The sequence below is a fragment of the Lagopus muta genome, chromosome 2, assembly GCF_023343835.1.
Source record: "Lagopus muta isolate bLagMut1 chromosome 2, bLagMut1 primary, whole genome shotgun sequence".
Taxonomy (NCBI): Eukaryota; Metazoa; Chordata; class Aves; order Galliformes; family Phasianidae; genus Lagopus; species Lagopus muta.
Genome location: NC_064434.1, coordinates 97,282,072 through 97,297,269, shown reverse-complemented (window position 1 = coordinate 97,297,269; position 15,198 = coordinate 97,282,072). Strand labels below are relative to the sequence as shown.

At 42.6% G+C, this 15,198-nt stretch overlaps 1 protein-coding gene across 5 annotated transcripts in view; it reads right to left on the bottom strand.

The window, feature by feature from the left end:
- Nucleotides 1-15,198, bottom strand: part of SPTLC3 (serine palmitoyltransferase long chain base subunit 3) — a 398,986-nt gene that overhangs the window by 188,564 nt on the left and 195,224 nt on the right. For 3 of the 5 annotated variants that reach the window (XM_048935741.1, XM_048935746.1, XM_048935747.1), the window contains exons 3-5: nucleotides 8,431-8,531; nucleotides 7,607-7,686; nucleotides 7,257-7,326 (exon numbers count right to left, since the gene is read on the bottom strand). The exons of the other annotated variants lie outside the window; for them this stretch is intronic. The gene's annotated coding sequence lies outside the window, so the exon portion shown is untranslated. The remainder of the gene's footprint in view (nucleotides 1-7,256; nucleotides 7,327-7,606; nucleotides 7,687-8,430; nucleotides 8,532-15,198) is intronic. 5 annotated transcript variants of the gene reach the window in all.

Below are 15,198 nucleotides of genomic sequence, written 5' to 3'. Positions count from 1 at the left end.
ATATCCCCCATCCCACAAATCATTAAGATCTACAACATTTCATCTTCCCTGTGTAGATAAAATGAAGAACACTGAATGTTTTTCCAGGGAGATGGGAAGATGGTGCAGTCTAAATTCACTGCTTGATGTCCTGCACAACAGTTGGCAGATCTGCTTTCATACCTATCAATTGTCAGTTTCCTGCTATCCATATAGGTGCTCTTTCATGGGCTTGAGAAATAAGTAAAAAATAGTTATTTTTCCACCACATTTCTTGCTGCTCTCCTTCAGAAAAGGCAGCCTCTTGGCCATCAGAGGGATATCAGTGACCAGGCAAAAGCCTTGACCTGTTGTCCCATACCTGTTCCATGCTTTATCACTCTTTCCATCTGCAGCTAGCACAAATTCCATGCCAGAGCTATGCTAAGATCCACATCTTCCCAAGAAGAGCTTCAGCTGCAGTAAGAACAAGATGTATACTTCCTTGGGAACAATTTGTAGTTGTCTCTTTTGAGCCCTGTCCCATCCACTTGCTGTCACGATCATTACAGCCCTGCTGTTTTCCCCTTTTTTTTTTAATATTTGTTTGAGCCTGGTTTATGGCTGTTGCCCAGGAGAGCCAGTAATGAGAGCCATGTACTTGTGCTGAGAGTAAGCAAAAATGATGCCTCCTGGGGCTGCCCTCTAAGAAATCCCAGAGCTGGATGCAACTTCTGTGTTTGGATTCTGCTAAAGGTAACTTTTTTTTCCATTGCCAATGTGAAAATCACACAGGAGCCCATACTGCTTACCTTACAGAAGCCAGTGTCCCTGCATTTTGATCAGGGACATGAAAAGGCTTCCCAGAGAGTAACCTTTTGGCATGGCAAAGATTGCTAATAAGAGCTGGCTTGGCAAATAAATAAATAAAAGAAATTGCTATTAACACATGTTGAAGTTTTCTGGCTAAGCCTTCCTTAAAAGCTGACTCAGATGATATGCAAGAGTAAGAAATAATATTGAAAACAATCAGATACTGAAATTATGGAGGAAAGAGTTGTAATGACTTCTTTGTTGAGGCATACTCACATGGAAAAAGACAAGGGGGTGTCCTAGCAGCACAGGACAGGCTTTACAGAAAAGAAGAATCTCCCCCTTCTAGATTAGCTGAGGAAGAAAATGTAAATGAAAACAAGGGTTCCATAGTCCTGGAAAAGTAAGTACTACCTATGCATGGTAGGGCAGGGAGTAGTGGTTTATTGGGCAACCAGAGCAGACCAGAGCATTTCAGGGAGCCAGAGAAATAATGAATTAGAGATTAAAAAGATGTCAATATACCCGAAAGAGAAGGGCAGTCAGGAGAAGGGATTTCTCCTTACACATACAGTGAGAACAAGCCAAGATAGAAAGCTGATAGGATGCAAACCTCTGTAATGATTTTTAATTATTTTTTTTTAAAGTTGGGTTTGTTTGCATGACAGCTCTGAAATAGGATAAGAACAGAGAAGGGCAATGCTGCATAATGTGAACAAGAAAAGGGAACTGTTCAGCTTTTTAATTTAAATGCATGAAAATCCCTGTGAGGTTTGTGCATTTGTGTGGGGGAGGGAAAGAATTAAAAAAAAGAAAAAAAGATGTGTTGAAGTAAATGACTCTGGTGAAACAACGAACTAAATCTGAAGGTTCACAAGCACTGCTTGTGAAATTATGAGCTGTACTAATGACCCCAGCCCATGTTTCAAAAAGCTGAGTGGAGCAATGTCTCAATAAATATGCCAGGGAGACAGAATTTAACACCAAAAAGCCCTCTGTAGTCCTTCAGAAACATACCTCTGTGGTCACAGGGATCTGGCTGTCAGGAGAGAATGGATGAATGCAACTCACATGCTTTGGTTCTGCTCACCCACTGGGAGCTCTTTAATGCGATGAGGTTGGTGTCCACAAGGTTGACATGACACTGCCCCTATAGAATCACTGCACAGATCCTTTTGAACCTCCCTGCATTGCTTCACCCTTCTCTTTCCCTGACACCAGCACTGCTCAGCAAGGGAAGAGTGCAGCCCCGTGACTCAGCCTCACAGGGATAGAGGAGTGAAAAAGCCAGTGGATTCAGGCATGGATGTAACCCTGGAGGGGACAGGCACCCCAGAGCAAAGGGACTCACAGATTTGGTGGTGGGAGCAAAGAATCCATGCTTTGCTTCTTGCTCACTCTTGGCACAAAATCTCCATCCATCACACGTTGCCAGGGATGGCTGCCACCAGCATTCTGGCTGCTTTCCTCCATGTATCATCAGGCAGGGGTCAGCTGTGTGCTAGAATGACCTTCAAGAGTGAGGAACAGGAAGAAAACACTTGAGAGGCACTGAACTGCTCAAGACTGGAAGATGTAGGTGAGACCTTACCCACAGAATGTCTTGCTGGCTTTATGCCATCTTTCCCAGATATCCAAACCCAACCTGTGTCCCTTTTAGCATCTGAGGGAAAACATTATCTTGTTTATTAGAGGCTGGCCTGGAACCTAAGGAAATAAAAATTGGGCCACGATGAATAAGAACCAATGACAGATCAAACCTCTTACTCTCCACAACTCAAACCCAGATGAGGCCAATTAATGAAAAAGCTGCATATGGTCACAAATAATACATATATTTCAGTTGTCCTGTGCTAGCCAAAAGGATTTCTGTCACACCATCAAGTATCTGTGCACTCTGTATTCAATAATGATTTATTTATGTATGGCTATAGTGTACCCTGAAACACATAGCTTGCTAATTAACTCATAGCCACCTGGAATGGTAATAAGCAAAACAATCTGGAACAAATCTATAAGACTGATCATGCAATGTACATGCTTGAAAATAGTCATCCTCAGTGATTTTAACCCATATAAGGGGAAAACATGCATTTCAAGTTAAATCCGGGGGCTATCCAGTGCTAATTACAGGACTGAAAATTAGGTTCTGGTTTTACAGGGAGGTGTGGGCTTCATTTCCAGTGGCCTTCAAATGTGCTCAGCAGCAGTATGAGCATCATGGAATCCTTAAGGTTGAAAAAGACCACTAAGATCATCTAGTCCAACTGTCCAAGTACCACCAATATTGCCCACTAACCATGTCCCTCAGTGCTACATCTCTGTGGTTCTTAATCACCTCCAGGGACAGTGACTCCACCACCTCCCTGGGCAGCCTGTTCCAATGCCTCACCGTCCCTTCTGAGAAGAAGTTCTTTCCAATATCCAACTTGACCCCCTCACACCCTCCAGCACAACTTGAGGCCATTCTCTTTCATCCTATCACTTGTTACCTGAGAGAAGAGGCCCACACCCACCTCATCACAACCTCTTTTCATGCAGCTGTAGAGAGCAATGTTGTAGAGAGTACGTGCCCTTCAGTATTGAAGGACTGTAGTGAGAGCAAGATCTGGAAGTTTTTGTTATCTGTGGAAGCATTGCTGTCCAGTGCTGTCCCTCAAAAGATAGTTACTCTGCCAAAGTTACTCTGGACTGGAAGCATTGTGATGGAGAACTACAGACCTGCAAGACCCCTTAAATTTAGGTGAAAGACTTCATACTCTGTGTGCATGTGCAAGAAGGCAGCTAAGTTGATACAAAGCTTTTTGACACTGCAGCTGCTTGGTTTGAAGCTTCTGGTATTTTAACACTTACTATTTTACCGTCACAAAGACATACAATGACTGGGCACTGCTGATGCAACTCCACACTCTGCTTTTGCTGCTGGTTAGTAAATTTAGTCCTGCTGGAAACATGGAGGTGGGCTATGGAGGCTGAACTGTTTCCTATTGGTGTTTAAGTTCCTTTGTGCCTACTGAACAGCTTCGCCTAAAATCAGCGACAACCTGCCTGCTCCCATGCCTATTCGTCATAAATGTGTGAAAACAGAACCCAGCATAGCTAGTAATTATCCCTTCATTATGGCAATATGCTTCTGAAAGCATAATCATGATCAAAAGACACGTGATTCTCCTCTTACTGCTTTCTGTTTGCAAGTTTCAACTTTTCTTTTTTCCTGCTAATAAGGATTTTTTAATTTGAAAATCAACAACAGCTTTTGAAGCCTGTGCCTGTCCTCACGGTAATGACAAATTTCCCCTGACCTGAGGACTCAGATTCTGCAGGAGTGAATAGTAGCTGAAATAACAGGTATGTGGAAATGCTGCAGAAAAGGGCACATGCGAAGCATCTAAAGCTCCAGGGGACTCTTATGGATAATTTGGTGTCCATTGCAGGTGGTTCAGTTTGTACTTCAGCAAGGGTAAGTTTTGACCAAGATTAGTTAACTGACAATTTCCTTTCTTGTTTACAACACATTCAAAGAAGCTCTGTGATGCACACCTGAGCACACTGGAGGGGCAGCAGGAGTCAACTCAAGGCAATAAGCTCAAGTTCAAGCTCAGTGTGAGTCCTTCACCTGGAAATTGTAGACCTTCCCTGGAAATACCTAACTGGTCTCCGAGTTGGAAGACAGAAAACAAGAGGGCACCTTTCTTGCTTTCTACAGAAGAGGCTGCCACGAGCAGCTCCTGATCCATGCATCCATCCAGTGTAAACTAATGCCTTCTTGTTAATCTTATGCTAAGACTGATCTCAAATTTTGCCCATGCCTGTATAGCCTTTATTTTCATTCCTTTCATTCCTGTCTCTCCTCTCTGTTTGTAAAGATTAAATGCCCTTGGTAGTCTCCTCCTATTAATAACTATCCAGAAGTATTCATGTTCTTCCTCATAACCATACTTACATAGTCTTCTGTCCCATCAGTTCCAGATAACCAGTCACTCCAGCACTGATCAGAGGACTGGAGCACCTCTCCTATGAAAAAAGGCTGAGGGAGTTGGTCTCGTACAGCCTGGAGAAGAGAATGCTCTGGGATGACCTCATTACAGCCTGCCAGTACTTGAGAGGGAGTTTAGAAGCAGGAATGAGACCGACTTTTACATGGTCTGATAGCTATGGGACAAGGAGGACTGGCTTTAAACTAAAAGAGGGGAGATTTAAGTAACATGTTAGGCAGAAATTCTTTATTCAGAGGTTGCTGAGGCCTGGCACTGCTGCCCAGAGCTGTGGTGCCCCATCCATGGAGGCACTCAGTGCCAGGTTGGATGGGACCTGGGCGACCTGAGCTGGTGGGGAGCAGCCCTGCCCACGGCTGGGGATTGGGGCTGGGTGGGCTTTTAGGTTCCTTCCAACCTGTGACAGTCTGTGATTCTATAATTTTTGAGAAATAAATAACATTTTAAATGTTAGTAAAACTGTGATGATCCGGAGAAGATATTTGTTCAGCATGCCGAACAGAGAATTTAGGAAGCTGAAATATCCCAGTTTAGGAAGAGGGAAACTTTTACATAACATAATGTCTTTTTGGCAGAACTGATTAGAACATACTTGCACTAGTTATTGTATGACTACTGTGCGTATTGGCAGCTGTATCTGACACCTTGAAAAGGACAAAGGACACTTGTAATGTATGTCCAGCTTACTACATAAGGCAGCACTGGATTTAGGAATGGGTAATTTGTGCACTGTGTCATTTTACAAGGCAGCAACACCAGTGGCTGACTGTCACCTTCAAGGGAAAAAGCTATGGCTCCTGTACAAAGATACTGCTGCTAGAGGTGAAAGCATCCATTTACCAGCGGTGGAGGACCAATCACCCCAGTGCAGAGCAATGATCAGTGGCCACAGTAGCTTAACATTGACCCCATGAAAGCTCCTTACTCCTCTGGCAAGTGGATTTGACTTTCAAGGACAATTAAACTGTTTGTGCCTCCACTCAGTCTGTTTGGTGCTGTTAAATTCCAGTGTAAAATGAGTCTCATTTGAAAGAGTGGCATTGGTAACAGATAGCTTTTTGTAATTACATCCTCTTATCTCCTTTGATAAGTTAACAGAGAGCAACCACAATAGTTAACAATGCAGATAGCGTGCAGCTACTGACATCTGAGTTAGCAGAAGGAGATGAGTTTACACATCAGAGCTTAAGTTTCAGGCTTCCAGAAAATTGAAGTCAGCCCCTTCCTGCAAAGAGACCAGCAGCCCCAGAGCACATCTGCCATCTCTCACTGGTAGCACAGCCCGTCCTTCCCAGCTCGCCACACCACTCCAAGGTAGGACACATGCAGAGCGATCCTGCTCAGATCCTGCTTTACTGCATCACGCTGCTGCAGTCTGTCAGCCAGAAAATCTCCCTTTGGGCAGCCACAGACCTCTGCAGCAATCCTGAATCCAAGCCCAGAACTCTTGCACTGCAGCTCCTCTGGCACAGAAATCCCCGCCATGCTGAGACTAATCTGAAGGAATTATCGACAAACCAAACGCCCCCCTCCACACACATTTCCAAACCTCTCCAGGTACCACTTTGTGTATTTCTTCCATTTTGCCTTTTCTCACTGAAATGCAGAAGAATGCATCTTTTTTACAAAAAAAAATCAAAAATCAAATCAGATTACAAATAAATAAATAAAAGCAAACCACTCCCTTAGGGAGAAGCCATACCCAAACTAGGTAACCCACTGTATATGCATTTCCCCCAGAGGGAGCATGCAAAAGCAAACAAAACGTGGCAGATGTTAGTTCTGGTGCTTGGTGTGCTGCTGGAAGGTGCACACATCCCATAGCAATGAGAGCAGAAGCTTACAGCAGAGCAGCCAAACACCTCCAGATGAGCTCTTCACAGTGCACTGCTTTGAAATCCTTCAGAATGATGTAGCACACAAATTATTTAAGCAAGACTGGATTTTCCTAAGCAAGACGGCATGATAAAACTTGGTGATACAAGGCTGAAATTGCACTACCTGAAAAGACAATACCTCATCTGAAACACTGAGTATCAAAATTATTTGCTTTTTTTTTCCCCCATCACAATATGGAGAAGATAAAGTATATTAAAGCAAAGTATCTTTAGAATGAAGTATAAGCCATCTTGCAAATTCAGAGCTTTGGAAATATGAGTTGTCTTCATTTTTCAATCTTTGTGAGCTAACTAAATAACTACCTGAGCTTGTTTTTAAACAGCAGTGACAGCGTTGTGGTTAAATGCTCGGATGTCATTAAAAATATCCTAAGTGACTAAAAAGGAAAAACCAAACCCAGCTGTTTTTGTGTGTTGCATTATATCACCGTTTCATTTTAGGACGTCGGATTTGACAGCATCTACCTCACTAAGCAGTAGCTCAAACACACAAAGATGTGATAAAAACACAAAAATGTCATGCTTGTGAGCTTCAAAGCAGTACAAGGCTCAACTAATTTAACACCTTTTTACTCTTAAGGGAACTGCTCACCCACTGATTCATCTTCTGTTCACTCAGGATCGTCCTGTCACAACCGATTGGAACACCAGTGTGTTTCTGTCTGCACAGTAAAAGAGAAATGAAAAAAAAAAATAAAAACAATTACAGATATAATAACAAGCTTTGTGGCCTCTGCTGAAGGCTGTCGAGCTCCCTGTGCTCTTTTCAGGAGAGCTCATTAAGCATGCATCACACCAGAACCAGAGCAATAGATGCCTGCACAAAAACAGTTCTACAAAAGTGTGGGGCATTTAAACAAGAGGAAAGATTCACTGCCAAGGAGAGCAGTAATGAAGGCAGCTCTCAGTTGGTGGTAGTGGTATGGCTGATTGCTATCTCACCTGGGACTGTTCTGTCCCCAAGTTGAGGAGCAGCACTCTGGGAGGTGGGCAGTGGTTCCTGGTGCCTTTTGCTCAGTACCCTGTGAGAGAAATAGAAAAACACCAACTCAGGAAACACAGTGACTTATCTGTCCCATGGGATATGTCCTGTAACACCACTAGGACAGCAGGGGACATTCATTTTACAGGAGTGTCCAGAGGGCTGGCAGAGAACTTTTCTTGCAGCATGCCCCATTATTGGGAAACACTGACAAGATGTGGGGAAAATGTTCCGTAAGGAGAAAGCCTGTATAAACCCAAATCCCCTTGGCAGCAACCTATCCACCACTTGTGTGGTGATCAATGAGATCTTCAGCAATTAACATTTGCTCGTTTAAGTATCTTCTCCCCTGGGAGCCTTTAGGTTTCGTGTGTGTGCAGAAAGACAAGAAAACTTACCCTTTTAAAATCTACCCTTTTATTTCATTTCTTTTACTGAAGAAAATGTGGCTCCTCTTCAAGTCATAAACATCAGATATTCTGGACATCAGCAATCATGCATCCTGCTGCAGCATTCAGATTCCTGCTTTGTGGTGAACTCAGGATGTAAGGGACCCAGGTATCGTATAATTTTATGTGAGCTCAGTGGGTGCATGATTTCACACACACACACACAGAACAGAGATAAGCAGCCGAAATTAGAGGAGGCTGCATTTCCCATGGGTAAATATTACTTCTACAGAGAAGTTGATAAAACAAATTTTCCTTTTAAGCAAATGCATTTTCACAAAACCCTTGCAAAAAACAAACAAACAAACAAACAAAAAAGCACAACACAAACATACCTGACACAATATCTGAGCCTTTTTCGCTTTCTTTTTCCTTCTTTTTCTCTTTCCCTTTGAGGGATTTCTTTCTTTCTTTTTCTGTTCTTTTGTTGTCACACCTGTAAGAATATTTGTTTTGTTCTCTTCCATGTATTTTGGGTATTGTACAGCAAATTAACACACAAGCATGAGACTCAAGGCTGTTGTTTCCCCCTGTTTCTGAGGGGAATAGGTGCATAGATCCCGCATTCAGCAGGAATGGCTCCTTAGCATAAGAGAGAGATTAAAATCAGCTTTTTATACCGGTGCTCCACTTTTGATACCAAAAATACCTTATCAATAAGCTGGCATAATAAGGATAGGTATGTCTGCAGGTTTGTGAAAATACACCCATCAGCCCCAGACTGAGCAGCACAGTAAGCAGGACAAATGCATCAGGAGCAAAACAGCGAAAAAAGCACTTTTCCCCCTTCTTCTACCCATGCTGCCTTCCCAAATACTAGGAGAGGGGAAACGCATGGCAGAGACCACATCACACCCAACGTCACATGCCATCATCACCTTTTGGATGTGCCAGCAGATAATTCAGATAAAGACCAACATGCACAAGGACAGGCAGAAACACTGTCAGCCCCAGCTCTGAGAATGATAGGTTGTTACTAGCATTTCCTAGGAGGCTGCAGATGTGAACTCCCTTTTCCTTTTTGGCTTTCACCTCTCAATCCACAACCTTCAGAAAGTGGAGTTTAAGTCTCTTTTAAGTTGATGTGCTACAAAGGAACTGAAGGAAAGCCTCAGGGGGAAGATATTGGCTTTAGCTATTTGATCCAGCTTTTCACATTTTTATTCTATGCCCGGTTCTGAAAAAAAGAAATCCCTTTATCCTATGATTCCTTACCTAATCAAAACTAGGCTATTTTATCCAAATAGCCAAGGCATGTTGCTTAAGTCCTGCACTGATTTTAGCCCCTGGAGAGTTAGACCTAAAAGACCGTTCCAGGAGGACTAGTCAGAAAGGAGAGCATTTTTGCTGCTGCTGTCACAAAGCCCTACCTTTGTCACAAAATTTTACTCTTCCCATCAAGAAGTGCAGCAGCATGGGGAGGGACCATGGGAACACAGGCAGCTCTGCCCTGAGCTGTAACTGGTGCTCTGCATTTTGCTTGCACAGGGAAAGCAACACAGCTGCAACGTAGATGGGCACTATTTCCCACACCTCACATCAAGAAAGTCTTAACCATTTTGAGGTTTTGTCACCAAAGGTAGGGAAGAGGAGAGGGAGGGATACCAGCAAGAGAAATAGCATTAGAGATGGAAGGAGATTGCACAAAACAACACAGGGAGCTCAAGCACGAGCCAACATCCACTTAGTATCTCAATTTTCCTGGAGACCTGCAGGAGTATGGAGGTGTGGGGATCTCCTGTTTTCCAGATTCCCTTTAAAATACAGCCTAATGGTTGAGCAGAAAGAACCAGAACACCTTGTGCCTCTTCCAGGCATCATTATCACACAGAGAAAATTATTAAAGCAACAGATAATCAAAAGCTACAAATTGTTTGGGTTATCTTTATTTATTTATTTTACAGGTGTTAATGCCAGAGCAAAGTACTGCAGTCAGGGAAGCTGAATTTGGAATACAAATGAAAAGAACTTTCTGTAGCCATCCTACAATAATAAGCTGTGGAGTACTGTTGGCTCCCAGAATAATGTAGATGAAACTCAGCTATCATTACCCAGTTGGATCCTCAGCAGCAGCAGAGAGAAAAAAAGTGGATTTCAAAATAGTTTTGACTACAACATGAAGTTATACCATTCAGTCTGAAATTCATTTGGAAGATTTGCTGAGCAAATGAAATGCTGTGCCTGCATTTTCTCTCTGCATTCTGAACTCACTTTCCTCCCCCATAAACATTTCCTTGCATGCTGCTCCATCTTATTCTTTGCAAAAAAAAAATCCCCAAACCTGTAGACTGCATGAATGTTATCCAGCCTCCTCTGACCCGTCACAAACTCCGAAGCAATTCTTAACCTAATTTCTGCAATCACAGCTGTAATAGTGAATATAGCTAGACCAGTTCTGCCAGCACAAGGCATGCTCAAGCCAACATATACATCTAAGAGCAAGTCCCACTCTAGATCACTGTTCTCCATCAATTCCAGAATAAGAATGGGCTGACAGCTCATCCTCAATCCTGCCTTCGCTCTTACAGCTGCCAGTATCTGTAAAATGAAATGTGTCACTGCCAACCCCCAGGGCAGCAAAGAAGGCTCTCCACAAAGCAGGGCTTACCTGCTTCCACTTTCCTCTGAATCCCCACATAAATCCTGTCCTGACCTTTGCTTTAATGTGTTGAGGGTAACTAACGTGCTAACACTGGCAAGTTGCCTAACTCCTTCTGAACACTGCCTTACACTGTCTTATCTTTATGTGCTGATAACAAATGAAGCAGAAATAATGACTTTTTTTTCCTTTTTGTAGCAGAGCATCCCAGAAGACCTTGCATAATGTCTGCTGCCTATGCTGCCCAGGGAGATGCTGAGGCATTGCCATCCTCTGTTGCTGTTACTCATGCTTTAGCAAAGGCAGGCAGGACCCTGAGGTTTTCTCTAAAACAGAGATGCAAAGATGAATTTACTGCTTCAAGAAACAGAACTGGTGGTGCAGAAAGCCACCAATTAGTGGATTATGATTTGCATTGGAGTTTCGCTGGCCAAGACTTTCATAAAGGCACTGAGACTCGGGATTCGTTTTTTGTTTTTGTTTTCATGATTTTGGTCTAAGAAGGTCATGCTGCTTGTATCCCATTCTTTCATGTGAAAGTTTATTTAAAAGAATTATCTTGTTTTTTGCATTGTAGCTGTCATTAGTCTGTGTAGCTGTTCCAAGCAGACAACATCTGGGTGAGGAAGGCTTGTTTTCTCAGAGCAAGCAAAGTACTCCAATATCTGGTCATCAGCCACCCAAACAGCCAGGACAACACACTGGGAGGTTTTGGAGTGGGAACCTTTGTGACTTTTGCAACAGCAGCAGTATTTCCATGAAAGAAACAGAAAGAGATTGGTCACATGATGGTGGATCATCTGCCTCTTTCTAATTTCACCCTCCTTGAGAAGGAGACTAAATTGCTGGTTGCAAATTCTGCAGAGATCCCAGGCAAGCATCTGGCAGCTGTTCAGTTTGGATCACCCCAACCCTGAAACAGCCTGAATTCACTTTCTGAAGTTCAGTTGTTTTCAATAATGATATTAAAATCTTCCTCAAACACCAGGCTAAAAATATCTTTAAATGTCTACACACCTGTATCCTTTTTTTTCTCAAGAAAATCTTGAATTTTTTTTTTTTAATGAAATAAAAGTGCATGAATAGACAAAAGAAAAGGAAAACAACAGCATAATGGATGAGGATTACAAGAGTCTCAGTTAATGAACTCACAGCATTCCTTATTTTTTATCTTATTATACCATAGAATCTTCCTGCCATACAACACATTTCTGAAGTTCACCTTACATTCTGATGTGCATCTGCAGGAGGATTTTTCTATTGGAAAGGAAAATAAACTGCTGAACGAATATTGAATAATTACTCAGGAAAGTAACAGCTCTAGAGCAAGATCAAAACCTATAGTAGCTTTACCTACTGTAATGCAACCACATTCTCAGGTTTGTTCCATATAGGCGGCTCATAACAGCATGGCATGCATGAGAATATTGAGTCAGTTCTCTACTCTGTATTTGGGAGAGATTTCCTTTATCATACCTTACTTGGCCTGAAGAACTGAAGCAGTTACCCCATCTGAGGTTCATGGGGCAGAATTAAATCAGAAGTAGCCTGGTTTCCCATCAAAAATTACAAAATGCCTGCTGTTCACACTATCAAATTTCTGAAGTCCTCATCCTCTAGAGCATTTCCAACAGTTTTCAGTGGGCCACTTCCCCCTCCCTCAATGCTGCTTCCATCCATGACTTTGGTGAGGGACAGAAAGAGTAAACATCAAAATATCTGCTTGTGGAGCGTGACGTGTACATGCAGTGACATAGAAATTAGGAGGAAAACAAATAACACTGAGACTCAACCAAACAAATCTAGAGAAAGGCAGCTGCTAGTGGAGAGAAATTTTAAGCTGCCACGTTGAATTCATAGTTAGAGTAAAGGGAGCTGCTCTCAATTTCCAGCCAGGTAGTGGTGAAGAGACCCTCCTGCTTCTGTCATCTGCTGCTTCTTCCCATCAAACACAGGGCTACTGAAAAGGTCAAGAGACTCAACTCTCCACTGCTGCTGCTGTGCTTACCATCTATCCCACAGCCTGAAGGCACCAAAATCAAACGTGAACTTAAGAGTGTGCAGCTGGGAGAATGGGATCAAGTGAAGAGATTGGTGGGTGGTAGATGAAAGAGAAGAAAGCCTGGGAAAAGATGAGAGACTTCCAGAAAGTCAGAGAATAGTCTAAGCTGACTAAAACAAATGGTGTTATCAGATTAGGGGACTGTTTTGTAGTATTCATGATCAAAACCAAGCAGAATTTCCTCCAGTATACTTTTAAATTAAAGCTTTTCTACTGTTGAGAAAATACCTGCAATTAACTTCATTGCCCTGTTTCTGGATGTCAGAAGTCACTATTGATTTGTCTTGTCAGAGGCTGTGCCTAACCATTACAATACACATCTTATTCCAGACTGACATGTAAGAACAAACTCTCCTGACCTCCATGACCTGGCAGATATATCCTCACTGAAGCTGCACGAAAACTTTTTAAATATCTTTCTACTATCTGCTGTTTCTCACTGCAGAGTATATGACTCCTCACTATCTCAGAAACAGATCAGAAATGCAAAATTAAGACTTGTCATAATTCAGAAAGGGAGTAGGTGCCCACAGGCAAGACAGCATGCGCAGATCTGCAGAGAATGCAAAGCAACACACAGACACGCAGAGCTAGGGGTGACCATGACTATAACCTGTAACCATACAGTTTCTCTCTGACACCCTCCTGCTTGTGCTTGCACAGCTGTTTATGCAAGGAACAGTGATCATTTTATGGGGGGAACACAGCTGTAAACATCCAGGGTACTCTAAATTGTATTTCCACAGCTAAGAGATATCCAGATTATCCAAACCCTGGTTGAACAGTGCAAGGAGCAAAAGGCTCCTAGCTAAAATTAAGATCATTAAGAACACAAGAAACGACAGAAGGCATCCAAAGCCTCATGTCCCTGTGCCTCTATCTCTACAGACACCCGCCCATGCTGGGCCTTTTCCATCAGCTAACCTGCAGCATCTAATATGGGAATAATAATATTGGGAAGCTCAGTACATAAGGCAGGAGTTTGATGCAGCAAGTATGATTCCCCCTTCTGCTGCTTGCTGCTTTTCCCCTCCAAAGGGGAATTTGAGATGGCGTATGCCATGCTGCTTGGCTCTCAGATGAAGGGAAAAAGAGACAAATTACATGCAAACTCAAAAAGCTGTTTGACCCTCCCTACAAATGTTCTGAGAATCCACAACTGGAGGACACATCAAATGGCTTACAATGATATCCCGGAGGGCTGAGTCCCACTCCCAGGCCGGCCCTGGTTCTACCTCATTGGATCCATTTCTTGCCTCAAACATCATGGAGAGAACCATGCCCTTGTATCCTCTGCACCATGCTGCACAGATACAGCTTACCAAAGGCTGACTTTTAACAGAATTTCATTCAGACTAATTAAAATGTCCTTATTTTCTCACTCTTCAGGCAAACTTATAATTTGCCATCCCTCTTTCCAGGTGTGTTACTCTTTGAGCTTTACAGCTACAAAGGCAAAACTTCCAAAATACTTCTCCTGCAAGTCTCCCTGACTTCAAATGCTGATTATATAACCCTATCATGTGCTGAGGGACCCTTTACATTATTTAAAGGTTGTCAGTCAGGTGTGAACCTTTCCATTGATTTACCATTCACTTCTCCTCTCATAGATGCATTAGGAGGCTGCAACCCACGGCTGGTGTTGAAGAATAACAATTCCATTTGCTTGTATCTGGCTTAGTGCTGCTCACTTCTGCAGCCCATATAATTCTCCTTACTGCAGTTTGTGTGACATTAATGACAAAATAAATAATTCAGCATGGTTTTCACCCAAATGTAGCCCTGTCAGAGACTAACATACGGTCTTTGCTAGCTTATTTAATGTAACAAGGCACTGAATGGTAGTTTTAAAGGCTGAAACTCTTATTTTAATGGAATTTATTGGCAAAGCTCTCCTGAGACTCAATGGTAACTAACAGGTACAATCTCCTGCTCCTGTTCCTGCCACCCTAGCTTCCCATTTAGCTGTTACATTTGTGCTCATCGCCTATCCAGCAGGTCTGTTCTCTCCTACCTTGCAAATGTAGCAAAACAGGCTGGCTTTTTAGGAAGCTGCACTTAGCTCAAAGGGAAAGTGAACAGAATGGGAGAAGCTGAAGAGCACAGGGGATGTCTGCAACAGGTAATTATGAGAAAAGAGAACACTTCACTAACGAGCTCTGGCAGTGAGGCTTCATGAATGAAATCACTTCTGATCTGGGTCTCAGGGCAGTGCGATAGGTGATGAATCCAAACTCTTCTGACATTTGAAGAGTACTGTTTGTCTACGTATCTCTCTAACAAGATCACTGTGGAAAAAACAAAACAACAACAAAAAAAGCGCACACACACACACACAAAGAAATTACAAAAAGACTTCTCCTTTTTTTCTTTTTGCAATAATGACAAAAATTCCAATAACTTTGCTGAGACCAGGATATGCTCCTCACTACAGACATCCCA